The 26141-nt window shown below is 40.7% G+C and overlaps 1 protein-coding gene across 1 annotated transcript in view; it reads left to right on the top strand.

The window, feature by feature from the left end:
• The first annotated feature begins 728 nt into the window (after positions 1–728).
• The window catches only part of SCUBE2 (signal peptide, CUB domain and EGF like domain containing 2), a 95256-nt gene continuing 69843 nt past the window's right edge, over positions 729–26141 (top strand). Inside the window, exon 1 of the mRNA XM_023646019.2 lies at positions 729–881. The gene's annotated coding sequence lies outside the window, so the exon portion shown is untranslated. The remainder of the gene's footprint in view (positions 882–26141) is intronic.

Raw genomic sequence — 26141 nt, 5'->3', positions numbered from 1 at the left:
CCATGTTATCCTCAGAAGGTGGCTATTTTTTAAAAATATTATGAACTCATGGATTTAAATGTATTTGATGGGTTTCATTCTATTGCAATTATTATCTTTTTTTGTCCCTTCTTGGATGTTGGGAGCCTCAAATTTGCTCCTGAGTTGTCTGACATGACCCTGGCGATTGTTTTCTGGTATTTCAAGATGTCTGAGGCTTGTCTTGTACATTTTCTGCCCTAGACGTGGAATCAGCTATTTCTCTAAGAAGCCCTGGGTTTCACGTGTGTTTTACCCATCCCCGATGTGTCAAGGCAGCCCTGCCACCTCCTGCTTTTCAGGCTCAATTTTCTGTGCTGAGATTGTGCCGATTATCTCTTTTCTTGTCTGCTGGTGTCCAAAGTACCCTGGTGGCAGCTGGAGATTGCAGGTCAGTTCATTGGGACCTCCAGAATGTAGTTCTGTGCCCTCTTTGGGGACCAGTACTCCAACCCTGTAGAACCCAGAGCAGCAGAAACAAGAAGCACAGTGTCCCTCACTGGGTCCTTGGAAGTGATGGTAAGTGTGGCCACTCCTGCTTCAGCCCCTTGGCTCCTAGACCCATGTATTGTTCCTTAGGGACACAGCACCATGTAAAAGTCTGATTTAGCGCATGTACTAGATCCTGAAGGATGGCACCTCATCCTTGCAGATTGTTGCCTCAGATTATTGAAGCTAGTGCTTCCTTTGTGATGTCAGTAGGCCATTTCAGTGCTCGTTGAGGCTAGCAGCTTCGGGATGGTGCAGTGTATCTCTGACCAGTAGATCCTAATGTCATGGGCCCACTCCCTAACTTCCATCACTGTGAAGGGGGTGTGCTTGTTGGATGCTATGCTGGATGGAATTCCATACCTGAGGATCAGGTACTCACTAAGCTTCGGGATATTGGTGCTGGCTGAGGTTCTGTGGGCAGAAAAGGCAAACCTATTCCCAGAATAGATCTCCATCCCTACGAGAATGATCTGCTGGCCCTCCCAGGAGGGAAGGAGCCTAATGTAGTTGATTTGCCAAATGCCAAGAGGAGACCAAGTGGCTGGTTGGTCTCCTCCAGGAATACTGCCATATCTAGGGCTCAGCGTTGGTCTCTGTTGCTGGCAGATTAGACATTCAGAGGGAGCGGTAGCTGGATTAGCTTCGATATATGGGAGTCCTGCAGTTGGGCCTATGCATAGGCTCCATCTCTGCCTCTGTGACCAACTCCATTCATGAGCCTATTGTGCCAGTTCCAGGATGGCCAATGATGAGGTGACTGGGTCATTTAATCTACTTAGTTGTTCAGTTCGCTTCTGTGGTGGATGCTCTCTGGCCGGGCCTAATGTGTGATACAAAACTCTTCATAATTTGGGCCTACTCCTAAATGTCTACCCACATGTCTCTACCCCAGACCTTCTTGCCCCAGTCTTCCAGACCTTTTCTTTCCACTCTCCCACTAGCCAGCTAGGCCATTGGCCACTGCCCAGGAATGTGTGTATAGTCTCCTGTCAGCTCTCCTTCCGTAACCAGGTGCACTCCTTGCAGCTCTGCTCACTGGGAAGATGTTCCCTTGCTTCCCCTTGCTTCCTACTCCCTTTCAAGGGCAAGCCCTGAATGTGACTGTCTGGCAGCCACTGTCCATTTTTGGTTTCCACCCACATACCAAGTTACCCATCAGCAAACCAAGCTCGGTTACCATTTCCGTCTTACCGTGAACTGCTACCGGCTGCACCTGACTTTGTGACTTGGCAGGTCTGATGGAACCCGGTTCACAATGAGAAGTTCTTGATGTGTTTTTCACTTGATGCTCATGGTCAAGCATTTCATCTAAACCAGGGCAGGTCACATGCAAGGAGCTGTTTCTCAAAAGGTACATAAAATTCTCTGCTGTAAATGGCATGGGTTTGCTCCAGAATCCCAGGGACCCACTTTGTGATTCCGTCACTGGTGCTTGCAGTGAGCTCTATGTTGCATCTTTGCCCATCGCTGACTCTTCCAACACTCTAGAGTCTGCTGGATCACATGACCCAAATAACAGGCTCTTTGCTTAGCAGCTTGATCTCTTGCAGTGCCCTCTTCTGCTCCAGGCCCCACTCAAAGCTGACAACTTTCTGTGTCAAGAGAGAATTCCTAGAACCCAAAGACACCTTCCAGGTGCTTGCTTCCTTCTTTATGGTAGAGGATGCAAGAGGCATCAATTTGTCTTTTAATTTGAAGGGAATATTCTGGCATACCCATGACCACTGGACACCTAAAAATCTCACTGAGGTAGCAGGTCCCTGAGTCTTCATAGAGTTTGTCACGCACCTTCTGGAGCACATATGTCTTACCAAGGTCTCCAATAAACTAGCCCCCTCTTGCTTTTCCCTATCAATTACCATGATGTAATTGATGTAATGGGTCTGTGGAATGTTCTGTGGGGGGTCCAGATGGTCCAGATCTCTTTCAACTATATTATGACTGAAGGCAAGAGAGTTAACATAGTTCTGGGGAAAAACTGTAAATGAATATAATTGTCTGTTCCACGTGAGTGTGAACTGTTTCTGATCCTCTTGTCCCATTGGAATAGAAAAGAACACATCCACCAACTTGGTGACTGCGTACAATGTATCTGAGGCCTGACTAGTCTGCTCTAGCAATGATATGCATTCAGCACAACAGTTGTTATTAGGGTCACTCCTTGGCTGAACAATGGTAGCCTATAGTCATTATCCAGGGTCCATCTGGTTTTCCAGGGTCCAGACTGGCAAATAAATGGAGATATAATAGGGACCACCAACCCCGCATCTTCAGGTCTTTAATGGTGGCACTAATCTCTGTCAGCCTCCTCCCCTACAAGTTGTTATACTGTTTTTTATTTACTCTCTTGGCCAGGTGGGGGTGTGGAGAAATTTCAGAGACTTCTGCTTAGTTTTCCCTGCTATGATTGCTCTTATCGGCAGGCTAAGGACTCAATGTTGGGGTTTCTCTAATTGCCAAATATATCAGTTCCAATTATATGCTTGGGAATGACCAGCTGGGTGGATCTGTGGACCAATGGACCACAATTGACTTTTAGCTAGGACTCTTTATTACATAGCCCTGGAAGTCCCCATTCTAACAGGGGGGACCATGATGACACTTTGGGTCTTTGTGTGTTAACGTCAGCTCAGACCCTGTGTCTAATAGTCCTTGAAATGCGTACATATTCCCCTCTCCACAGTGTACAGTCACCTGGGTAAATGGCCGTAGGTCGTTCCTGGAATCCTAGAGGAATCTTTACAGTATATACTTGTCACTGGGTCTTGGATCTAAATATTAGCTCAAATCTTGGAACTGAGCAAGGGCTCATGACTTCCCGTTGAGGTGACTACCCTCTGCTCCTCCATTCTTGCCTTCTCCTGATTGTAGATGTTAAGCAGCAACCTTTTTGGCTGTCTGTTTTGCTCCTAGAGACACCATGATCTATTACCCATTTTCACTACTCCCTGCTAGTCAAGCTCCCTTGGCTGTCTTTCCTGCTTTGTAAGGCTTTAAGGTAATTGTGACCTTCTGACATCTGATGGTTAAACTCCACCAGCTGGCCTCTATTACTTCAAGGCCTCATTATTTCCATGGCCGTTTCTGAGCTAGCTCTGTGATTGTCTCTCTGTCAGCCCTGGCCTGCAGGAAAGCCATCACGGACTGTCTTTGTGGAGTTGTTATGCCCCCTCACCAGTGCGTTCATGATGCCTTGGGGGATGGTGTGTCCTCTAGGCCTCCCCATGGAATATAACCGTCTGGTAGGTCTTCTGACCTCAGATAACATATCAGCTATGCTCCCCACAGCAGGTTCCCTTGGAGGAGCTCTGAGTGGCGTATCTTCATGGCCAACACCCCATGATAAACTGAATGCTCTCCCTCGCAATCTTCATTTACTGTTAGTTTTACAAGCAGTTATATGTTTAATGTTCCTCACTAGACCTTATGGTGATGTCTCTCCAGTCATTTTGTTGTCTGAAGCTTATTCTTTAATAAATTCCTTAGGAAAGACTCATAGGAATATTATTCCCAGAGTTCTTACATGTTGACAACATGTGTGTTTGTTTTATTTGAAGGTCAGTTTTGCTGGATATAAAATCCTTGGCCCACATTTCTCTCCTTGTATATCTTAAATATGTTACTCTGTTTCTGGCATGAGGTATTACTGTCAAAAAGTCCAACTATTGCTTTATTTCTAAGTCACATGTTTTTTTTGGGGGTTTTTTTGCCTAAATGCTCAAAGGATTTTTCCTTTTTCTTTAAAGTTGAGTCATTTTACTAGAATATATCTTGGTGTTGGTGGTTCTGGCTCAGTCATCTCAAGTACATGGTGTGCTCTTTCAATGTGGGTGGCCTCGCATAGTTTTCCTGTCCTTGTGAACATAACGCCCATCTTGGAAGAAATAAGGCCTCTGACCAAGGTCATGCTTTTTGTGGTTTGACTCCAACTTAAAGTTTTAGGTGCCAACCTGGCATCTTCTTTGCTGATCAGATACTCCCTTAGCTGTCTGGGCCTGCCGCCTCACTGCACACGGAGAGAAAGTTCTTGTTCAAAGGTGTCCCGGTACATCAGCATGGTCCAGGCTTCTGACCTGCTGCTTAAAAACAACAGTGAGTGTTTTCCTTCAGGCTTCCAGTCATTTATCCAACAAACATTTATTGAGTCCTGATTATGTGGCAGACACTCTTCTAGACACTTAAGCAATGGTGAGCAAAAACTGTATGGTGAAGTCGATTCCTGGGATTTACTTCAAAATAATCCAAGGTGGAGGGAGTGGAGGGGAGTATAGGGGAAATAAGGTTGGCCATGAATTTCTAACTATTGAAGCTGGGTGAAGTACATGGAAGTTCATTATACTAATTGCTCTTCTTCTGTGTGTTTGAAATTTTCCATAATAAAAAGATTTTAAAATATATATGGTTCTTGCCTTTGTGGAGTTTGCAGTCTATTGAAGAGATAGGCATTAATTTTTAAAAATCACACAAATGTCAAGTTGTAACTGTGATAGGTTCTGTGAAGATACCCAATACTATGAGAGCCTACGTGAGGGGATTTGGCTTAGGGTGGCCACGAGGACTTTCCTGAGGTTGAATAGAAGTTAACTGGGCAGATGGGGAGGGAGGAAGAACATTCTAGGCAGAGGGAGCGACCTTATGCCTAGTGTCTGTGGTAGGAAGGAGCATGGAGTGCACAGGAGCCAAAGGCTGGTATGTGCAGGCAGAGGACGGGCTGATGCAGAGAGTGGTGGGAAAGAGGCTGAGCAAGAGCTGGAGCCCCACCATGCAGGGCCATGGAGAGCACCCGAGGGAGTTTCATCTTTACCATTAGAGTCCCGAGAAGTCATGCAAGGGTTTCCTGGAGGTGGCTGACATCTTCAGATTTGCATTTTGAGGAAGGGATGTGAGCATCCAATTAGTGACCAAAGGGGAGATGAGAGCAGCTTGGACCAGGGGTGGTGGTGGAATTAGACAGAAGGGAATGGATTCTAGTGTTGCTTCAGAGGCAAGACTGACAGGGCCTGGTGATGGATTGGATATGGGATGAGGAAGAAGAGTTGTCAAGGATGTCTCTGAGGCCTTGGGAGGAAGGGGCATAGTCTACACTTGAGTTCACTGTGTGGACTCGTGCTTTTAGCCAGGCTAAAACATGTGGGGTGGTGTGTATGTCTGTGCTCACACTCACCTGTGGGACCCCTGCGAGCTGTTTTGAACTTGCATTACTTATACTAATTCTGGGGGTGGTGGGGCTAGCTGGGCACACAGGACTCCCTGGAACTTGAACTTCCTTCCTGCCACTCCCTGACCCAGTTCTTTCCTCCGGGGTGGGGCAGGCCCTAAACACTTCTGCTCTGACCCTCAGGCTAGGGTCGCAGTGATGTCAACTTCCGAAAGAGGCTTATTATAAGGTCTGACCTTTAACTCGAGCTGTACAGGCTGGACAGTCGCAGCAACCTCGGAACTGTGGGATTAATTGCTGAGAGCCTGGTTTCAATGGCTTGATTGCTGACCCCAAAGCTGAGCCAAGGGCATCCCAGGGCGAGACTGTGTTTTACTTTCCATCTTGGTTCAAACTCTTGGTTCCTGATCTCCTGCCCTGTCCTTGGTAAGTTTCGGCCTCAGGGGCAGGCAATACTGTCTCTAACTATGTGGGCAGTCATGGACCAGGCAGCTCTTTGAATCCTTATGCTTCATGTGTTTTGAATTCCTTATGCTTTCCCAGAATGTTGCTGTTCTCAGTAATGTTACAGCTGAGAACCAAAACACAGAACGCATTAGGGACAGGCCTTCCAATAAAGAAAACTTTAGCCAAGATCTTGTAAAACTTTGGAAAAGCTTCCTGGTTTTGTGTTTGTGCCTCTTTATTTCAGTTTTGGCATCTAGAGGCACCTCTGGTGACAGCTGGAATTGCATGACCTCAGCCCATCACTGTAGCTCACCTGGTCGTGCAATTTGCTAAGCTTAAGCCTCTAGCATCAGGACACCACATGGATTTGTACAACTTTATTGCAAAAAGCAATCAGAAATTTGAATTAAAATTGTTGCTTGGTTTTTGGTGCTTGTTTGCAACAGATTTCAATTTATGGAATTTACAATTGTGAGAGATTCTCCTGGGTAGTTCTTTATTTTGAATTAAGTTGCTGAACCCCAAAGGCAGGTATTAATCTGGGAACCTTGGGCAACTATGTTTTAGTCTTAGAATGCGGTGGGACCCAACATCCAAGTAGTGTGCCTTTCTGTTCCTCTGTGTCCTCATGTACAAAACGAGCACACCAGCCTCATGCTATTGGTGTGTGCTGAAGATAACAGGACCTTGCAAAAAAGTGCTTTTCAAAAATGTCGGTAGCAATAGGCAGGAAAATTAAATGAAAGGCATTCAAGTTGGAAAAGAAGTGAAACTATCTCTGTTTGCAGATGACATGATCTTGCCTATAGAAAATCCTAAGGAGTCCGCTAAAAACAATTGAAACTAATACATGAACTTGGCAAGGTTTCAGGACAAGATCAATATACAAAAAATAAATTGCATTACTATACAGGGGCAAAAAATGAACTGAAATTTAAATTTAAAAAAACACTTCTATTTACAATAGCATCAAAAAGAATAAAATACTTGGGAATCTTTAAAAAAAGAAGTGTAAAACATATACTCTGAAAACTACTAAACATCATTAAAGGAAATTAAAGACCCAAATAAATACAAAGACATCCCTGTTCATGGATCAGAAGATTTAATATCGTTAAGATGGCAATATTCCCTAATTTATAGTTCAATGCAGTCCCTATCAAAATTCCATCGGATTTCGCAGAAATTGATAAACTGATCTTAAAATTCGTATGGAAATTCAAAGGCTCCAGAATAGCCAAAACAAATTTGAAAATGAAGAACAAGGCTAGAGGACTCACACTTCCTAATCTCAAAACTTATTACAAAGCTACAGGAATCAAGACAATGTGATATTGGCATGAGGATAGACATATAGATCAGTGGAATGGAACTGAGTCCGGAAATAAATTCTCACATTTGTAGTCAACTGACTTTTGACAAGGGTGCCGTGATAGTTCAGCAGGGGAAAGAATAGTCTTTTTCAACAAATGGTGCTAGGACAACTGGATAGCTACATGCAAAAAATAATGTTGGACCCCAGCTCACACCACATACAAAAATTAACTCAAAATGGGTTTCAGAACAGGTAATGCTTGTGTGGGGTTCTTAGCTGGCCTGTTTCTTCTCTCTAAACTTTTAATCAAGTCAGCAGTGAGCACAAGATCCATGCTGGCACCTGTGCTGGCTGTGATGAGAACAGAGAGAAATTACATGAGGGCCTGCTTGAGGCAGCATCCCACACATGACCGTGTGATGTCTTGGTCAAGGGCAGAATCCACGCTCATAGTGACAATAGTAATGATGATGGTGATGATCACTAACACTATGGAGTACTAACTCTGAGCCAAGCACTGTTCCAACTACTTTACAAGTATTACTCATTTGATTCTTATCCATTTCACAGATAAGGAAACAGGCATGGGGGGCAGTGAACTAACTTGCCACACAGCTGACAAATAGTAGAGCTAGTGAGAGAGGGGACTCTCAGGGAAGGCTTGCAGTGGAAGGAGCTGCACCTGTGTCAGGTCTGGACAGATGCTATTGGTAGAGAGGACAGGGGAGGGCATCATGGTCAGCTGGGGCAAGGTCCTCCCCTTGTTTGAATGAGCCAGATGTCTTCTTGGAGTTCTGTTCCTGACTTGCCCACACTGGGCCCAGCAGTTCCATGGAACTCTGGGCCTGCCTTGGTCTTGACACCCCATACTACTCTAATGAGCATTTTCTCAGCCTGGCATGGAGCAGGAGATTGTGGAAGGTTGCTAGCGTCATGGGACTTAACACTTACACTTGCTCATGGACTGAACGCCTGACTGCCATGGTGCTTCTCTTACTGAAAATAATTTAATTACAAAAGCAACACACAGTCATTATAGAAAACGCACAGTTGTTACACACGTAATGGGAAGACCAACAGAACTGGCTCCTGCTCTTGTTCAAATTGTAGGAGATGACTCTTAAAGGGGTTTTTCACGGTCTTTTGGATGTGAGAGGTGAAGATTTTCCTGCTGGAAAAGGCAGATTCCATGAGGGAGGCCTCATACCACGCATAAGAACATGAAGGACTTGAAGGATTTGGCTATTTGGTGGCAGGTGAGGACACAGAGGGGGCCCAGGAGGCAAAAGTGAGGACCAGAGATGGACCCAGCCAGCTGCTGAGACGCAAGGGTTGAAGAAGACTGTCCAACAAGAATCCCCCCGAAGCAGGGTCAGCCAGGACCAGCAGCAACAGGATGCTCCAGCTGATGGTGGGTTGTCTGCAGGGCTGTGTAGAGCTGTAGCCTCCTCGGCAGTGCCCCGCGTAAGACATTCTTTGGGGAAATCAAGGAAAGGGGACAGTGCTCCGTATTTGTGTTAACTAGGGACAGAGAGAAGGGAACAGCTGTGGAAAGTGGGATGTCAGGGAAATTCAGAGTTTCAGGAAGAGGAAATGGGAGTAAACATGAGAACTGAGCACCCGGAAATTCGCACCAGTGTTGCGGGGGGCGGGGGGGGGGGGCGGAATGCAGGGCATTGGAATTTGCAGAGTATGTAGGATGGAGATTTCAGCCATTTTTATTTAAAATTTAACAGAAAGGGTAATCCTGTGAGGCTGGAAGATTTGGGGATACAGAGATGGCACATATCTGGGCTACAGGCATCAACAAATGGAAGAAAATAAAAATCCCTCCACACCCCACCATGTGAAGAGAGTAACCCCAAACATTTTGGTGTATATAGCTTCAAACTTTTTTCTATGCACACATGTACTTCTGTGTCTAATTTTTAAAATGAGATTTAATGCACCCATCATGCTTTTTCCACTGAACACGGTATTATGAGCATCCTTCCATTTCAATAAATATTCATCTCGGCATCATTTCTAGGGGTTGTGTAGTATGTTGTATGGAGATCCCACAGTTGACCCACCTGATCACACAGCCAAGGCTTAAGGTTTTGGCTTAACTGTGTTTTTTGAAAGTTAGACATGCTCTTAGTTTAAAGAGTCAAATGATTCTATAAAATTTGCTCTGAAAAATAGCAGTCTCTTACCCACTCTCCCTCGCTGCCCAGGAGCAGAGCCAACCACTTTCACCTGCTTTTTAGCTATTTTGGTATTTACCCCTGTGTCTGACTGTGTAATAACTGGCTACACTTGCTACTGGCTGATTCTCATCGTAGGTATTATTTCTTGGTTTCTTGCTATGGAAATTGAGGATTTATGTCACCTTCCTCCTACACTGCCAGGGCACATATTCATCTTCCCATTTTCCTATCCTGGTAAAACGATATGGTAGTTTTGGGTAGATCAGTATGTAGAGTTTACGTTAGTATGGTTATGTAAATACTGTTGGTGGCTGCATGGTGCAGTAAATATGATGACTTGCCCTTTCCTCCACAAATTTTCTTTTTTCTGGACTTGTGTTCCAGGTTGGAGTTTCCAGAAAGCAGACTCTGAGACGGAGTTGAGTGTGCAGGATGTTTCTTAGGGAGTGCCCTTAGGATCAACATCTGTGGGTAGAGGAGCAGCAGACAGGATTGGGGAGTGGGGAGAGGGAGAAATCAGGCTGCCATGCAGGCCGAGCACAGCCTTGACTCATGCCATGGGAGCTCTGGGGTTGGAGTGGCCCTTCAGAGTGGTCCCTTTGGAGTTTGTTTGTTTACTTTCTTCACATTAATCACTAGTTTACTGCCAAACCTTGGCCAGTTGTCAAATCTCCTCTCAGTACTTTAGTTTGCATCAGACATTCTATGCATGCCTATCTTTTTAAAGAAGTCTCTCCTGGACCCTCAGACCCCCTCCAGGTGGACGGTGGCTGCCTGGGGCCCACTCTCCTCCTTGGCTCTCCTTTCACCATCATCCTGGGCTCCAGGGCATCCCATTGCATAGAGATTCTGGTCACTGGACTCCCCTGTCGTGGATATTCTGTTTTCCTGGGTCCCATGCCTTCCTCTCTCTTCGTTTATTCCCTTGTCCTGGTGGAGCGTATCTTCCAGTAATAACGCTAGAAAGTAATGGGTTGTAAGTTTTTTGAGATCTTACATTTATACATAGGTTCTTACATATATAGGATCTTACGTATATAAAGGGTTGTTATTCTATCCTTATAGATTCCTAGTTTGGAAAAAAACACACTTCTAGCTTGGAAATATTTCTTCTCAATTTTAAATGCATTGCCTCCTGTCTTCTAGCTTCCAGTGTCGCTACTGAGAAGTCCAAAGCTGCTCTGATGTCTGACTCTTTGTATGAGAACCTGTTTTTTCCTTCTAGAAACTTGTAAGATCTTTTTGTTTCTGACGATGAAATTTCTCTAGTTGTGTGTGTATTTTCATCCATTGTAGGCACTTGATGGACGCTTTCAATTCATTTGGAAATTCATGGGCTTCAGTTCTGGGAAACTTTCTTAAATTATCCCTTGAATGTTGTCCTCCCTTCTTTTCTCTGTTTTCTCTTTCTGGAATGTCTATTCTTGAGATACTGTATGCTCCATATCTCATCTTACCACTTTCTCATTTATCCATATTTTTGTTTTTGTTTCTGGATGATTTCCTCAGTTTTATTATCCAGCACTTTTCTCGTAAGTTTTTAAAATGAAACATAACACACAAATCTCAAAGTGCACAAATCACAAGTGTGCATAGAGCTCAGTGAATTATCACAAACTGAAAACACTCACGTAACTTCCACCCAGGCCAAGGAGTAGAGCTTTCCTAGCACCCTGCAACCCTCTCACGCCCTCCCCGCCCGTGTATGTAGATATATGATACAGCAGAAGGCACAGAGCAAGACAAAGAAGAAGAAACGGACGTAGGAATTGATGAAGAAGAAGAAGAAACAGCAAAGAAATCTACGGATGAAAAAGACGAATTGTAAATTATACTCTCACCATAATTATCTATCATAATTATCATTCATAATTCATAATTGTCATTCATAAGATGAATTGTAAATTATCTATCACCATAATTATACTGTCACCACTTAGATCCTGTGTGGAGAGGGAATGTGAAATTTAAGTCATTTCTTTTGGGACCAATGACTATGGCCAAGAAGATGGAATGTGCTCATTTATCTCAACCAATTAGGACACACTCCTGGAGATGGAATTGGGTCACTTTTCCAAAGTACCATGGGTTGCTTAGGGGAGAGGCGGATACCTGAATGAAAATCTGCTCATTGTTAGGAGATAAGGAGCAATGGATGCTTAGGAGGCAACTGAAAATATCTGCTACATTCTCCAGTGAGCACAGTGAGCTTAAGCCTTGTCTACTCTTGGAGGCCCTGTAGCACAAACAGGTGTTGGTGGACGGTGCCCTAATTCCCCAGGAACTAAATCACTTTTTCTGTGATGGATTTGTTTGTTTGGTCATCAGCACTGACTCCAAGTCCCTGTAGTATGCCTTTCTGCACTGCATAGCCTGACAAGCTAAACAAACAGCATAAACAGCATTTTCAGGCTCCTTGCCAGCTGCAGTCCTGGATGTGACTTGTATTGTGTTGGTGAAATGTACTCATGTGAGATTTGAAAATTAGGACTGAGGCAGAGGCTGTTTTCCAATGCTTTTGTCCTTGTTTGTTTGTTTAAGCAAGGTTGTGGAGATGAGTCTATCAACCGGTTGATAGGTGTTGAGAAGCAGTTGCTGTGATGGCACCCTCCTTGTCTTGATCCTTGAGAGGTTAAGTAACTTGTCCAGGTGACATAGATAGTAAGTGACGGAGTTCAAGCTCAGGTGTCTGAATTTGCAGCAACTCAGAGAGTCCTTGAGATTTGCCCCAGTTGTGCAGAAGTAGTGGCTTTCCTGATGGGTTAGTTTTGGTGTCTTCTGGGAAGGTGCCTTCGGGAAGGAGGCCCAGCCTGGAGCTCACCCCTCCAGCTCTTCCAATCATCTTGTAAGCTCTCCGTTCTCTCCATTATACACTTTTCGAGCCATTTCATTTCCTGCACTGAAACTTTCTCACTAGCATGATAAGGGAAACACCCTTCTGGGATCTGGACAGAGCAAGCTTATCTCCAAAAATTCCAGGTTTCCTAATTACAATCACGCCATGGCTATGGATTGATAGCCAGGTTTCTCCCAACAGGCAGGGGCAAGTTCCTGTGCTTTGGCACAGCTGTAGAAGAGCCTAAGTAGAGGAACTCAGGAAATATGTCACCAGCCAGGTTTGGCTGCCATGGGTCTGGCTCCACCCGGCAGGTGCGGAACGAGAACCTCTTTTACTGAAGGCCCACTCTGCGGCCAGAGCCTGCGCTCAGCGCTTCCTGAACGTCTCACCCACAACTCGCTACAACCCTGCACAGTGGAGTGATCACCCTCAGTTTACATCTGGGGAAACTGAGACTCTAAGAGGTTAATGTGACCTGACCCAGATCCCACAGATAACAAATGATGTGATCAGAGTTAACCTTCAGGTCTGTCTGCACACTCAGCCGATACTTGTTTACGTTTCTTAAATCTCTTCTCTTTTTTTAATTGTACAAGTAGGACATGTTCATTGTAGAAACTTTGTCGTCATCCCTTTGGTGTCATGGCAGCAAGATGCAAGCAAGGGCTGCTTTTCTTACAAACATATTTATGTAATTATAAAGTCCCTGCTTCTTCTATCACGTGTGCTGCCCAATTTTTGATATAAGATGTGTGAACTCTATTTTCTTTCTTTTCTTTTTTTTCCCTGTGAACACTGGCATGAACAGTATTTCAGAAATAAAAAATAATTGATAAACTGGCTTGTGTTGACCTATACATAAATGAAAGGGCATTGCTAGTTACCTGCAATAAAATTGCAAAATGGATCAACAGACGATTGCAAGGAATCTTAACTTATTATCTTGTTTATGGACTCAATGAGCTAATCTAAAAGGATTACAGCATCTCTAATATCAGTAATCTTATATGACGATTTTAATAACTGACCAGAGTGTGTTTGTACTTTGATCGCCCATTCTCTTCCCACAGGCTTTAGGCAATAGTTACCAATGTGGCCACAAGAATTTCACAGATGTTATCTTTTGTCTGTTTAGCCTCAATTGGTCCAGGACGATAATTCATCATAATTGGGTGTCAACAATTCTAAGGCAGCAGGAGAAATTCAGTGATACTCTGTGGCTGAAAATGAACTATGAGCAAGCCTCACACTGAAAATTCCCATGATTTTCAAAAATGTTTGCCATCTAGATTTCATTCAATTTTAAGTTACTGTGGTGGTCATGACGAAGGCCACCTCCATTCCGTTCTCCCACTCCTTCTATGGCAATATCATCACATGGTTCAACAACTGAAAAATATACAAAGATAAGCACTGAAAACCTCCCTCCCATCCTGACCTCCATCTACCCAGCCTTCTTAATTTCTTATCTACCTTTCTAGAGATTTTTGTATATATGCAAGCAAATACGAATGGAGACTCCTGTTATTCTTTCTTCTTTACACAAAAGCTAGCAAAATATACACGTTGTTCTGCACTTTGTTTTTTTCATTTAAGAGTATATCTTGGAGATTTTTCCATATTAGAACATATAGAGCTTCCCCATTCCTTTTTCCAGCTGTGTAGTATTCCATTTTGTGGATGTCACATGATTTATATTTTCCAGCCCCCTATTGATGGCTGAGTTGTTTCTAATCTTTTGCTGCTACAAACAATGCTGTGATGAATAGCTTTGTACATATGCTATTTTGCACATGTGAAAGTCAATCTGTATTAAATATATATATTTATGTAATTTAAATAGATATCTTAAGATTGATTTTTGTAGAACTTATGTCAATATACACTCCTATCATTAATGTTTGAAATGCCTGTTTCCCTAGCCTTGCCATAAGAACTGTGTTATCAAACTTTGGATGTTTTTTTGCTTCATATGTTGAAGTTTCATTTATATTTATTTTAATTCATGTCCTTTGCCCATTTTCTATTGGCTTATTGGTCTTTACTTATTGACATTTAGTGGCTCTTTACATATGATGGAGATTACTCCTTTGTGATCTTATATGAAAATATTTTTCCCAGTTTATTATTTATTCTTTGACTTTATAATGTCTTTTAAACATCAGAGGGGTTTTTTTTTGGTATGGTTGAACTTATTAATATTTTATGGCTTCTGGATTTTGGGTGATAGACTTCCCACACTACAAGATGAAAAGTATTTTCCCATTTTTCTTTCAGTATTTTTGAGGTTTTAAAAAAAAGTTAAATGTCTTATCCAATTGAAGTTAACTCATTGAGGCATGAGGAATGAATTTAACTTCATGTTTATCTAGGTGGCTACTCATTTGTCCCAATACAATTTATGTAATGGTCTATATTTTCTCCAATGACTTGACATATCAGCTTTATTATATTGTATCTAAGTATGTTTTCGTGGCTATTTCTGGATATTAGTGCATCTGTCTAGGTATATGCCAGCATTACTCTGTTCTGATTACCGAGGCTTCGTAATAGCTATTAATATCTAGTAATGTTGATCCGTCTCCCCCACCATTGCTCTTTTTTTCCCACACTATTCTTGCTCCTTTCTTTTTCTACATAAACTTTAGAATCAATTTATCTAGTAAAACAAAAAAAGAAAGCCCGTTGGATCACATTAAAATTTTAAATTAAGCTGTGGAGAGCTGACATCTTTATGATTTTGAGTATTCCTACCCAAGGGCATATTACATTTCCACCTGTTCAAGTTTTCTTTTGGGTAGTGTTTACTAGGGTTAAAACTTTTTTCTTCTCACAGGCCTTGACTATTTTCTGCTATATTTATTCCCAGGTATTGATTTTTTTTGTTGTTGCTATCATAAATAGGGTCTTTTCTTCCATCCCATCATTTATATTGAGAACACTTGATTTCTGTATATTAGTTTTGTTGCCTACTAGTTTGCTGTATTTTCTTATTGCTTGTGGTAGTTTTTCCGTTGATTTTCTTGGGTTTTCTAGATATACAATTAAATCACCTCCAATATTCCCTGTCTTCCAATTTTTATACCTCTAATTTATTTTTGTCTACTTAATTTGACTACTATCTCCTGTGAAGTGTTAAATAATATTGGAGTGATCATCTTTGTCTTGTTTCAGAGTTTAGTGGAAATGCTCCTAATGTTTCCCCATCAAGTTTGATGCTGGCTTTGGATTGAGATAGATTTTTTTTCACTTTAACGGATTTATCCCTATTTTATAGAATGTTTTAATCAAGAATACTTATTGTTTAAAATGTCCTTTAGCATCTATGGAGGTGATCATATGATTTTCTTCCTCAAATCTACTTATTATGATTAATTATGTAATTAGATTTCATAATATTAAACTATCCTCGCATCCTGAAATATATCCCACTTAATTATGGTTCTGAATTCTGACTGCTAGTTTTTTTGTTTAAGGTTTTTTTTTTTTTTTTTTTAAGATTTTATTTTTTTCCTTTTTCTTCCCAAAGCCCCCCAGTACATAGTTGTATATTCTTCGTTGTGGGTCCTTCTAGTTGTGGCATGTGGGACGCTGCCTCAGCGTGGTTTGATGAGCGGTGCCATGTCCGCGCCCAGGATTCGAACTAACGAAACACTGGGCCACTTGCAGCAGAGCGCGCAAACTTAACCACTCGGCCACTGGGCCAGCCCCTGTTTAAGGTTTTTTATTGATGGTCATAAGTGATATTGATGTATAGTTTACTTTTTTTGTGTACAATATTACCAAGTTTTGGTATTAACGGTATACTTGCTTCATAGAATTTGAACATTTTTTCTAGGTTCTGGAACAATTTAAAAAACTTTGGAGTTACCTGCTCTTTAAAAGTTTGTTAGACTTTTTCCTGTGAAATTAGTGGGGCCTCCTGCTTTTTCAGGAGGCTCCTGGACAAGCTTTATTATTTCTTCCATACAAATGGGTCTCCATCATTTCTCTCTCTTCCGAGGCCAGTTTTGTGTGCATGGCTCTTTTGGTATTTAGAAATCTTGGATTTTTCTTTTTGTAGCTGCCTTTATAATTATAACCTTCTATGATGTCCTTCACCCTCCATTTCTTTGGGTAGTATCTACGATTTTCCTACTATGAGAATCATAAAACTAGCTCAGATCCTAACACAGGGGCCAGACTGGCAGCAGAGGCTCTTCAGAAGAAAGGAGATTCTCTGCACGGGGCCAGCTTTGAGACTCGCGGCAGCCCATCCACCCCCAGAGCCCATTCCTCTGCCGTCTGCATAAATATTAACTCCGGCCTGAGCCCTGGGACAGGAATTGCCGACCCTCAGGCAGTAAACTTTGTCAATAAATCATTACAAAATAAAAGCAAACACGCGCACATTGTAATCAAGCATAGCAGGGAGTTAGAAAAACTCTTTGAAGAATTTAGAATCTCTGTTTTTTAAAACTGCTGCAACATTGCGAAACAAATATCCACAGGCTTAGAAAGAGAAACTAAACATAAAAGTCATTCCATTAGATGGAAAAGAACACTATTTTCACATGAAGCTTCAGGTTAACCAATTATTAAGATAATTGAATTTGATCATTGTAATTGAAGATACAGCGATGAATACATAAACAGGTGTTTTGAATTATGTACACACCATGAAGCCATTTTTGGTTGCTTATATGACCTCGACAAATTACAGGAAATGTCAAAGAAAACATTGAAATGCCATTGTATAAATTTACATTTTAAATTAAAGTTGGATTTATCCAAAAGTGATTTGTATGAAGAGTTAAATCTTTTTAGAAAAGTTGTTCCATAAGAATTATCAGGTCTAGAAGTACTAAAATTTATATTTCAAAATAATTTATCAAAAATTTATGGCAGTGTGTTGCAGCCTAGAAAATACTCTTAGATCCAATAATAGCTGTAGCAGAAAGAAAGATCCTTCTCAAAATTAAAAATTATCCAAAATTATCTGTGACCTTTCACTTGCCAAGAACAATGGACATTCCTTCAGTTATATTGATTGAAAATGAAGATCCTAAAAGTATAAATTTGATGACCTAATAAATGAATTTGCAGAAAAATGAGCCAGGAAACAATCTTATGGTCAATCAAGATATCACATTAATAAAGTATTATTATTTATTGCATTATATAAAATTATGGTGCTAAAATATTATCTTTTTGCAGTTTATATTGTTACTCATATATCACTATTATTCCTATTATGTTTTACAAGTAATAAAATATTTATAAAGGAAAAAACTATTTTTAGTAACTTTGATGGAACTTTTCCCTTGCTTTTTGAATAAGGAGCCCTACATTTTAATTTTGCCCTGGGCCCTGCCAATTATGTAGTTGGTCTTGTCTGTGAGGTTGGCCTACAGTACAGGTAATGCAGGCGGGGGAGCATCCAAACGTTTTTAGACAAGAATGATAATATTTATACTCTGGAAGAGCTGTTGAGGATGAATATTCATTATGTCTCCTTCCTGTTGGCCTGTAAGCTCTTTGAGGATGGGATTTGCCTCTAATTCATCTCTGTATCTCCCATAATGCCTAGCACTGTGCCTGGCACATGCACAGGCTGTGTGGAGCAGGGGTTAAGAAGGAGGATCTGATGCCAGACATCTTGGCACTGAGTCCTGGTCTGCCACCTCCTAGCAAGTTACTTAACTGCTCTGCACTTCAGTTTCTACATCTATAAAATAAGGATACTGATGCCATCTGCTTCTCAGAATTTCTATGAGGGTTAAATGAGCTAATGCACATGAAGTACTTAGAATAGTGTCTGATATTTAGTATTCACTCAAATGTTAACTATTATTTTTTTTAGATTTTTTATTTTATTGATGTCATAATATAGTGTTGTGAAATTTCAGTTGTACAATATTATTTGTCAGTTACCCTGTATATATGCCCTTTAACTCCTTATGCCCACCCCCAAACTCCCTCCCTCTCTGGTAACCACTAATCTGTTCTCTTTGTTCATATGTTTGTTTATCTTCCACATATGAGTGAAATCATATGGTGTTTGTCTTTCTCTATCTGGCTTATTTCATTTAACATCATACCCTCAAGGTCCATCCATGTTGTTGCGACTGGGACGATTTCGTCTTTTTTATGGTTGAGTAGTATTGTATATGGTTGAGTATCCGTTGTATGTATATCCCACAGCTTCTTTATGCAGTCATCAGTTCTTGTGTACTTGGGTTGCTTCCACATCTTGGCTATTGTGAATAATGCTGCAATGAACACAGGGGTGCGTAAGTCTCCTTGAATTGCTGATTTCAAGTTCTTTGGATAAATACCCAGTAGTGGGATAGCTGGGTCTTACGGTATTTCTATTTTTAATTTTTTGAGAAATCTCCATACTGTTTTCCACAGTGGCTGCACCAGTTTGCACTCCCACCAGCAGCGTATGAGAGTTTCCCTTTTCACCACAACCTCTCCAACTTCCTGTTTTTTGTTCAGATGATTATGGCCATTCTAACAGGTGTAAGGTGAAATCTCATTACAGTTTTGATTTGCATTTCCCTAATGATTAGTGACGTTGAACATCTTTTCGTGTGTCTGTTGGGCATCTGTATATCTTCTTTGGAAAAATGTCTGTCCATATCCTCTGCCCATTTTTCGATCAGGTTGTTTGTTTTTTTGTTGTTGAGTTGTATGAGTTCTTTATACATTTTGGAGATTAACAGCTTGCCAGATATATGATTTGCAAATATTTTCTCCCAGTTGGTGGGTTGTCTTTTTGTTTTGTTCCTGGTTTCCTTTGCCTTGCAGAAGCTCTTTAGACTGATGTAGTCCCATTTGTTTATTTTTTCTTTTGTTTCCCTTGCCCAAGTAGACATGGCATTCAAAAGACACTTCTAAGACCCATGTCAAAGAGTGTACTGCTTTTATTTTTTTCTAGGAGTTTTATGGTTTCAGCTCTTACCTTCGAGTCTTTAATCCATTTTGAGTTAATTTTTGTCTATGGTGAAATATAATGGTCTACTTTCATTCTTTTGCATGTGGCTGTCCAGTTTCCCCAACACTGTTTATTGATGTGACTTTCCTTTCTCCATTGTATGTTCTTGGCACCTTTGTCGAAGATTAGCTGTCCGTAGATGTGTAGTTCTGTTTCTGGGCTTTCAATTCTGTTCCATTGATCTGTGTGTGTCTGTTTTTGTACCAGTACCATGCTGTTTTGATTACTATGGCTTTGTGTTACATTTTGAAGTCAGGGATTATGATGCCTCCAGCTTTGTTCTTTTTTCTCAGGATTGGTTTAGTTATTCAGGGTCTTTTCTTGCCCCATATAAATTTTAGGATTCTTTGTTCTATTTCCATGAAGAATGTCATTGGGATTCTGAGTAAGATTGCATTGAATCTGCAGAGTACTTTAGGTAGTATGGACATTTTAACTATGTTTATTCTTCCAATCTATGTTCATGAAATATCATTCCATTTCTTTATGTCATCATTGGTTTCTTTCAGTATGTCTTATAGTTTTCATTGTATAGGTCTTTCACCTCCTTGGTTAAATTTATTCCTAGATATTTTATTCTGTTTGTTGTGATTGTAAATGGGATTGTATTATTGAGTTCTCTTTCTCTTAGCTCTGTTAGAGTATAAAAATGCAACTACTTTTTGTAAGTTGATTTTGTACCCTACACCTTTGCCATAGTTGTTGGTTATTTCTAATAGTTTTCTGATGTATTCTTTAGTATTTTCCATATATAAAATCATGTTGTCTGCAAACAGTGAGAGTTTCACTTCTTCCTCACCAATTTGGATTCCTTTTGTTTCGTTTTCTTGACTAATTGCTCTGGCCAAAACCTCCAGTATTATGTTAAACAAGAGCGGCAAGAGTGGGCACTGTTGTCTTGTTCATGTTCTCAGAGGGATGGCTTTCAATTTTTCCCCATTGAATATGAGGTTGACTGTGGGTTTGTCATATATGAACTTTATTATGTTAAGGTACTTTCCTTTTATACCCATTTTATTGAGAGTTTTTTTTTTTTTTATCATAAATGGATGTTGGATCTTGTCAAATGCTTTCTGTGTGTCTCTTGAGATGATCATGTGGTTTTCATTCCTCCATTTGTTAATGTGGTTTATCACATTGATTGATTTGAGGATGTTGAACCATCCCTCACATAAATCCCACCTGATCATGTTGCATGATCCTTTTAATGTATTGCTATATTTGGTTTGTCAATATTTTGTTGAGGTTTGTTTTTTGTACTTTTTTGTGAGGAAGATTTGCACTGAGCTAACATCTGTTGCCAATCTCCCCTTTTTTTTCGCTCAGGGAAGATTAGCCTTGAGCTAACATCTGTGCCAGTCTTCCTCTATTTTGTATGTGGGATGCCTCCACAGCATGGCTGATGAGTGGAGCTGGTCCATGCTCGGGATCCAAACTCGCGAACCCCAGTCACAAAAGTGGAGCTTGCAAAACTTTAACCATTCAGCCACAGGGCTGGCCCTTATTGAGGATTTTTGCATCTGTGTTCATCAGTGATATTGGCCTGTAATTTTCCTTCTTTTTGTTGTTCTTGTCTGGCTTTGGGATCAGGGTGATGTTGGCCTTGTAGAATGTGTTAGGAAGTGTTCCAGCTGCTTCAATATTTTGAAACAGTTTGAGAAGGATAGGTATTAGATCTTCTTTGAATGTTTGAACGAATTCTCCAGACAAGCCGTCTGGTCCTGGACTTTCATTTTTTGGGAAATTTTTGATTGTTGTTTCAATCTCTTTACTCATGGTTGGTCTATTCAGATTCTCTATTTCTTCTTGATTTCAGTCTGGGGAGGTTCTATTAGTCTAAGAATTTATCCGTTTCTTCTAGATTGTCCAATTTGTTGGCATATAGTTTTTCATAGTATTCTCTTACAATCCTTTGTGTTTCCGTGGTATCCACTGTAATTTCTCCTCTATCATTTCTAATTTTATTTGAGATTCCTCTCTTTTTTTCTTAGTGAGTCTGGCTAAGGGTTTGTCAATTTTGTTTGTCTTCTCAAAGAATCAGCTCTTAGTTTCATTTATCCTTTTTACTGTTTTTTTTTTGTTTGTTTCAATTTCATATATTTCTGTAATATTTATTATTTCCCTCCGTCTGCTGACTTTGGGCATTGTTTGTTTTCTTTTTTCTAGTTCTGTTAGGTGTAGTTTAAGATTGCTTATTTGAAATTTTTCTTGGTTGATAAGGTGGGCCTGTCTTGCTGTGAATTTCCCTCTTAGGACCACTTTTGCTGCATCCCATATGAATTGATATGGTTTATTTTCATTTTCATGTGTCTCCTGATTTTTTTTTGTCTCCCTTAGTTTCTTCATTGATCCATTGGTTGTTCAGTCTCTACATATTTGTCACTTTCCCAGCTTTTCTTTTTGAAGTTGATTTCTAGTTTCATGGAATTATAGTTGGAAAAGACGCTTGATATGATTTCAATCTTCTTAAATTTATTGAGGCTTGCCTTGTTTCCCAGCATTATGGTCTATCTTTGAGAATGTTCCATGTGCATTTGAGAAGAATGTGTATTTTGCTGTTTTTGGATGGAATGTTCTATATGTATCATTAAGTTCATCTGGTCTAGATTTTTGTTTAATTCCACTATTTCCTTGTTGACTTTCTGTCTGGATGATCTATCCATTGATGTAGGTGGAGTGTTAAGGTCCCCTACTATTATTGTGTTGCTGTTAATTTCTCCTTTTATTAGGTCTGTTAATAGTTGCTTTATGTACTTTGGTGCTCCTGTGTTAGGTGCATATATGTTTATAAATGTTATGTCCTCTTGGTGGAGTTTCCCTTTTATCATTATATACTGCCCCTCTTTGTCTCTCATTGCCTTTTTTATCTTGAAGTCTATTTTGCCTGATATAAGTATGGCAACACCTGCTTTCTTTTGTTTACTGTTAGTTTGGAGTATTGTCTTTCATCCCTTCACTCTGAGCCTGTGTTTGTCTTTAGAGCTGAGATGAGTTTCCTGGGGGCAGCATGTTATTGGGTCAGGTTTTTTAATCCATCCAGCCACTCTATGTCTTTTAATTGGAGAATTCAATACATTTACCTTTAGAGTGATTATTGGTATATGAGGGCTAAATACTGCCATTTTACCACTTGTTTTCCAGTTGTTCTGTATTTCCTTCATTCCTCGTCCTGTGTGTTTCTGACTGCCAATTCAGTATGGTGCTTTTCTTGGTTTTCTCTTTATCATTTGTGTCTCTGTTCTGATTTTTTTTAGTGGTTACTATGAGGTTTGTATAACAGATCTCATAGATGAGATAGTCCATTTTCTGAAAGCCTCTTATTTCCTTAGTCTAAGCAGGTTCCATCCCTTTTCTCTTCCCCATCTAAGTTATTGTCGTCACAACTTATTCTGTTTTGCGTTGTGAGTTTGTGATGAAAATGACATGGTTATAGTTATTTTTATGCTTTCCTTCCCTTTATGTTTAGTGTTATAATTGTGTTTGCTAACCCGTTCTAATAGAGAGCTGCCATTTTCTGATTTTGTCTTCTGTTCATCTCCTTGCTCAAGGCTTTGTAAACTCTTTCTTTCTTTCTTTCTTTCTTTCTTTTAGGTATGAGGACCTTCTTGATCACCTCCTGTGTGTGGGGTCTTGTGGCGATGAACTCCCTCAGCTTTTGTTTATCTAGGAAAGTTTTTATTTCTCCATCATATCCGAAGGATGTTTTCACTGGATAGAGTATTCTTGGCTGAAAGTTTTTGTCTTTCAGAAGTTTGAATATATCATTCCAATCTCTCCCAGCTTGTAAAGTTTATGCTGAGAAATCTGCTGAAAACCTGATAGGGGTTCCTTTGTAGGTTATTTTCTTCTGCCTTGCTGCCCTTAATGTTTTTTATTTGTCATTGACTTTTGCCAGTTTTACTACTATTTGCCTTGGAGAAGGTCTTTTTACATTGATGTAGTTAGTAGTTCTGTTAGCTTCATTTACATGTAATTCCAGCTCGTACCCCAGGTGTGGAAAGTTCTCAGCTATTATTTATTTGAACAAGCTTTCTATTCCTTTCTCCTTCTCTTCTCCATCTGGAATATCTGTAATCCTTATGTTGCATTTCCTAATTGAGTCAGATATTTCTCAGAGAATTTCTTCATTTCTTTTTAGTCTTAGTTCTCTTTCCTCCTCCATCTGAAGCATTTCTACATTTCTGTCCTCTAAATTACTAATTCTGTCCTCCATAATATCAGCTCTGTTATTTAAGGACTCCAGATTTTTCATTTCTTTCATTGTGTTTTTCATCTCCAACATTTCTGTTGGTTCTTTGAACAGTTTCAATCTCTTTTGTGAAGAATTCCCTCTGTTCATTAATTTTATTCCCGAGCTCACTGAACTGTCTGTCTGAGTTACCTTGTAACTTGTTGAGTTTCTTTACAATAACTATTTTGAATTCTCTGTCATTTAGATTGAATTTCTGTGACTTCAGGATTGATTTCTGGGTACTTGTCATTTTGCTTCTGGTCTGGAGTGTTAATATACCTGTTCATACTATTTGATGGGATGGACTTGTGCTGTCATATAGTGGTAGTATCTGGTCGCAGATTCCACCTGCTGCCAATGAGGGGGGCGGGGGCTGGAACTGTGTATTCTGAGCCCACTGTGATCCCTGGCAGATCCATCTGCTTTTGCCCGCTGGCTGCTGCTGCTTTACAGACATAGACACACACAGGTGCTCTGGTGAGGGTCCCCTGCTCTGGCCAACCAGCTGAGCTGGTATGCCGGGAGGAGAAGGGGCACTTTCATTTGCTCACATTATCCCCAGTGTCCCCACTCTGCACTTGTCTGCTCTCCTGGGCTGCTTGGCTTGGTGTGGATGCCCCTGTGATTGCTTAGTCTGCTTGGTGTGGAGCATTCCTATGGACTGAGAGGCAATTCCAAGAGTGAAGGCATTCCCACAGAGGGCTGCCCTTTCTCCCCTCTCCTCTCAGAGTCGCACACCACCACACGAGGTCGTATGCCCTAGATCGCTGCTGTTCAGGAGGGAGAGAGATCCCCTTACTTCCTTCCACTGCCTCCCAGGGGGTCCAGCACCTCTACCTTCAGACATGTGACTGCCTAGATCTCTCAGGTGTCTATTGTGTTGTGTGAATGTCCTCTGTTGGTTTATGAACATTCTTTTTGTTGTATCTTTGAGGGTAGAGGCTAAGGGAACAGCTCACTCCACCATGATGCTGACATCACTCTCCTATTATCATTGTTAAGTAAATATATATTGGAAGGACTTTTTTTTTTTGAGGAAGATTACTCCTGAGCTAACTACTGCCAATCCTCCTCTTTTTGCTGAGGAAGACTGGCCCTGAGCTAACATCCATGCCCATCTTCCTCTACTTTATACATCGGACCCCTACCACAGCATGGCTTTTGCCAAGTGGTGCCATGTCCGCACCCGGGATCTGAACTGGCAAACCCCAGGCCACTGAGAAGTGGAATGAGCAAACTAAACCGCTGTGCCACCGGGCTGGCCCCTATTGGAAGGATTTTTAACCCTCTGTAAGTAAAAGAGAATGTTGGTGCAATTTTTAGAACCATTGAAGAAATAAATGGAGTTCTGGCGTTTACATCAAGATGGAATCAGCTTTGTGAGTAAAATAATCATTTATTATTTAGGCTCCTGAGAGGATTCAACCCCACCCAACTATCTTTCTCCCACCTTACTCAGAAGATCCAGCCAAAGTTTCCTAATGGAGGATTAAGTGGAACTAAATAGGAATGTTTTTGGCTGTGAATAACAGAAAGCCAAATTCACAAAACCATAATGAGATACCACTTCACATCCTTTAGGATGGCTGTTATTAACAAAACAAAACAATAACAACCCAAAGCAAAAAGTAAGTGTTGGTGAGGATGTGGAGAAATTGGAACACTTGTGCATTGCTGGTGGGAATGTAAAATGGTGCAGCTGCTATGGTAAACAGTACTGCAGTTCTGCAATTAAAAATAGAATTATCATATGTTCTAGCAATTCCACTTCTGGGTATATACTCAAAAGAATTGAAAGCAGGGACACAAATAAATATTTGTACATCCATATTCACAGCAATATTACTCACGATAGTCAAAAGGTGAACGCAACCCAAGTGTCCATTGACAGATGAATGGATAAACAAAATGTGGTATACATATACAATAGAATATTATTCAGCCTTAACAAGGAAGGAATTTCTGACACATGCTACAATATGGATGAACTTTGAAGACATTATGCTACATGGAATATATATGTATGATTCCATTCACATGAGGTACTTAGAGTAGTCAAATTCATAGAAATAGAAAGTAGAATGGTGGTTGCCAGGAGCTGGGGTAGGGTGGAGAATGGGCAATTATTGTTTAACGGCTATAGAGTTTCAGTTTTGCAAGATGAAAAAAGATCTGGTGATAGATGGTGGTGATGGTTGTGCAACAATGTGAATGTACTTAATGCCACTAAACTGTACATTTAAAAATGGTTAAAAGAGTAATTGTTATGTTACATATGTTTTACCACATTTTAAAAAGTATGGATAAAAACTCAGTTAAAAAAAAGCAATTCAAACAATAAGGAAGTGTGCTGGCACATGTAACTGGAGGTCCTGATTGGGGGAGTGCCTTTGGGTTGGCTTCTCAGTGTTTCTCTTGGCTTACCCTCTTCTGGTTGGTATCAAGATCACGGTTTCTCACACACCACAACCAC

Source organism: Equus caballus, chromosome 7 (assembly GCF_041296265.1).
Source record: "Equus caballus isolate H_3958 breed thoroughbred chromosome 7, TB-T2T, whole genome shotgun sequence".
In the NCBI taxonomy this organism is placed as follows: Eukaryota; Metazoa; Chordata; class Mammalia; order Perissodactyla; family Equidae; genus Equus; species Equus caballus.
Note: the sequence above shows the minus strand (reverse complement) of the source record. Positions and strands in the feature narration are given on the sequence as shown.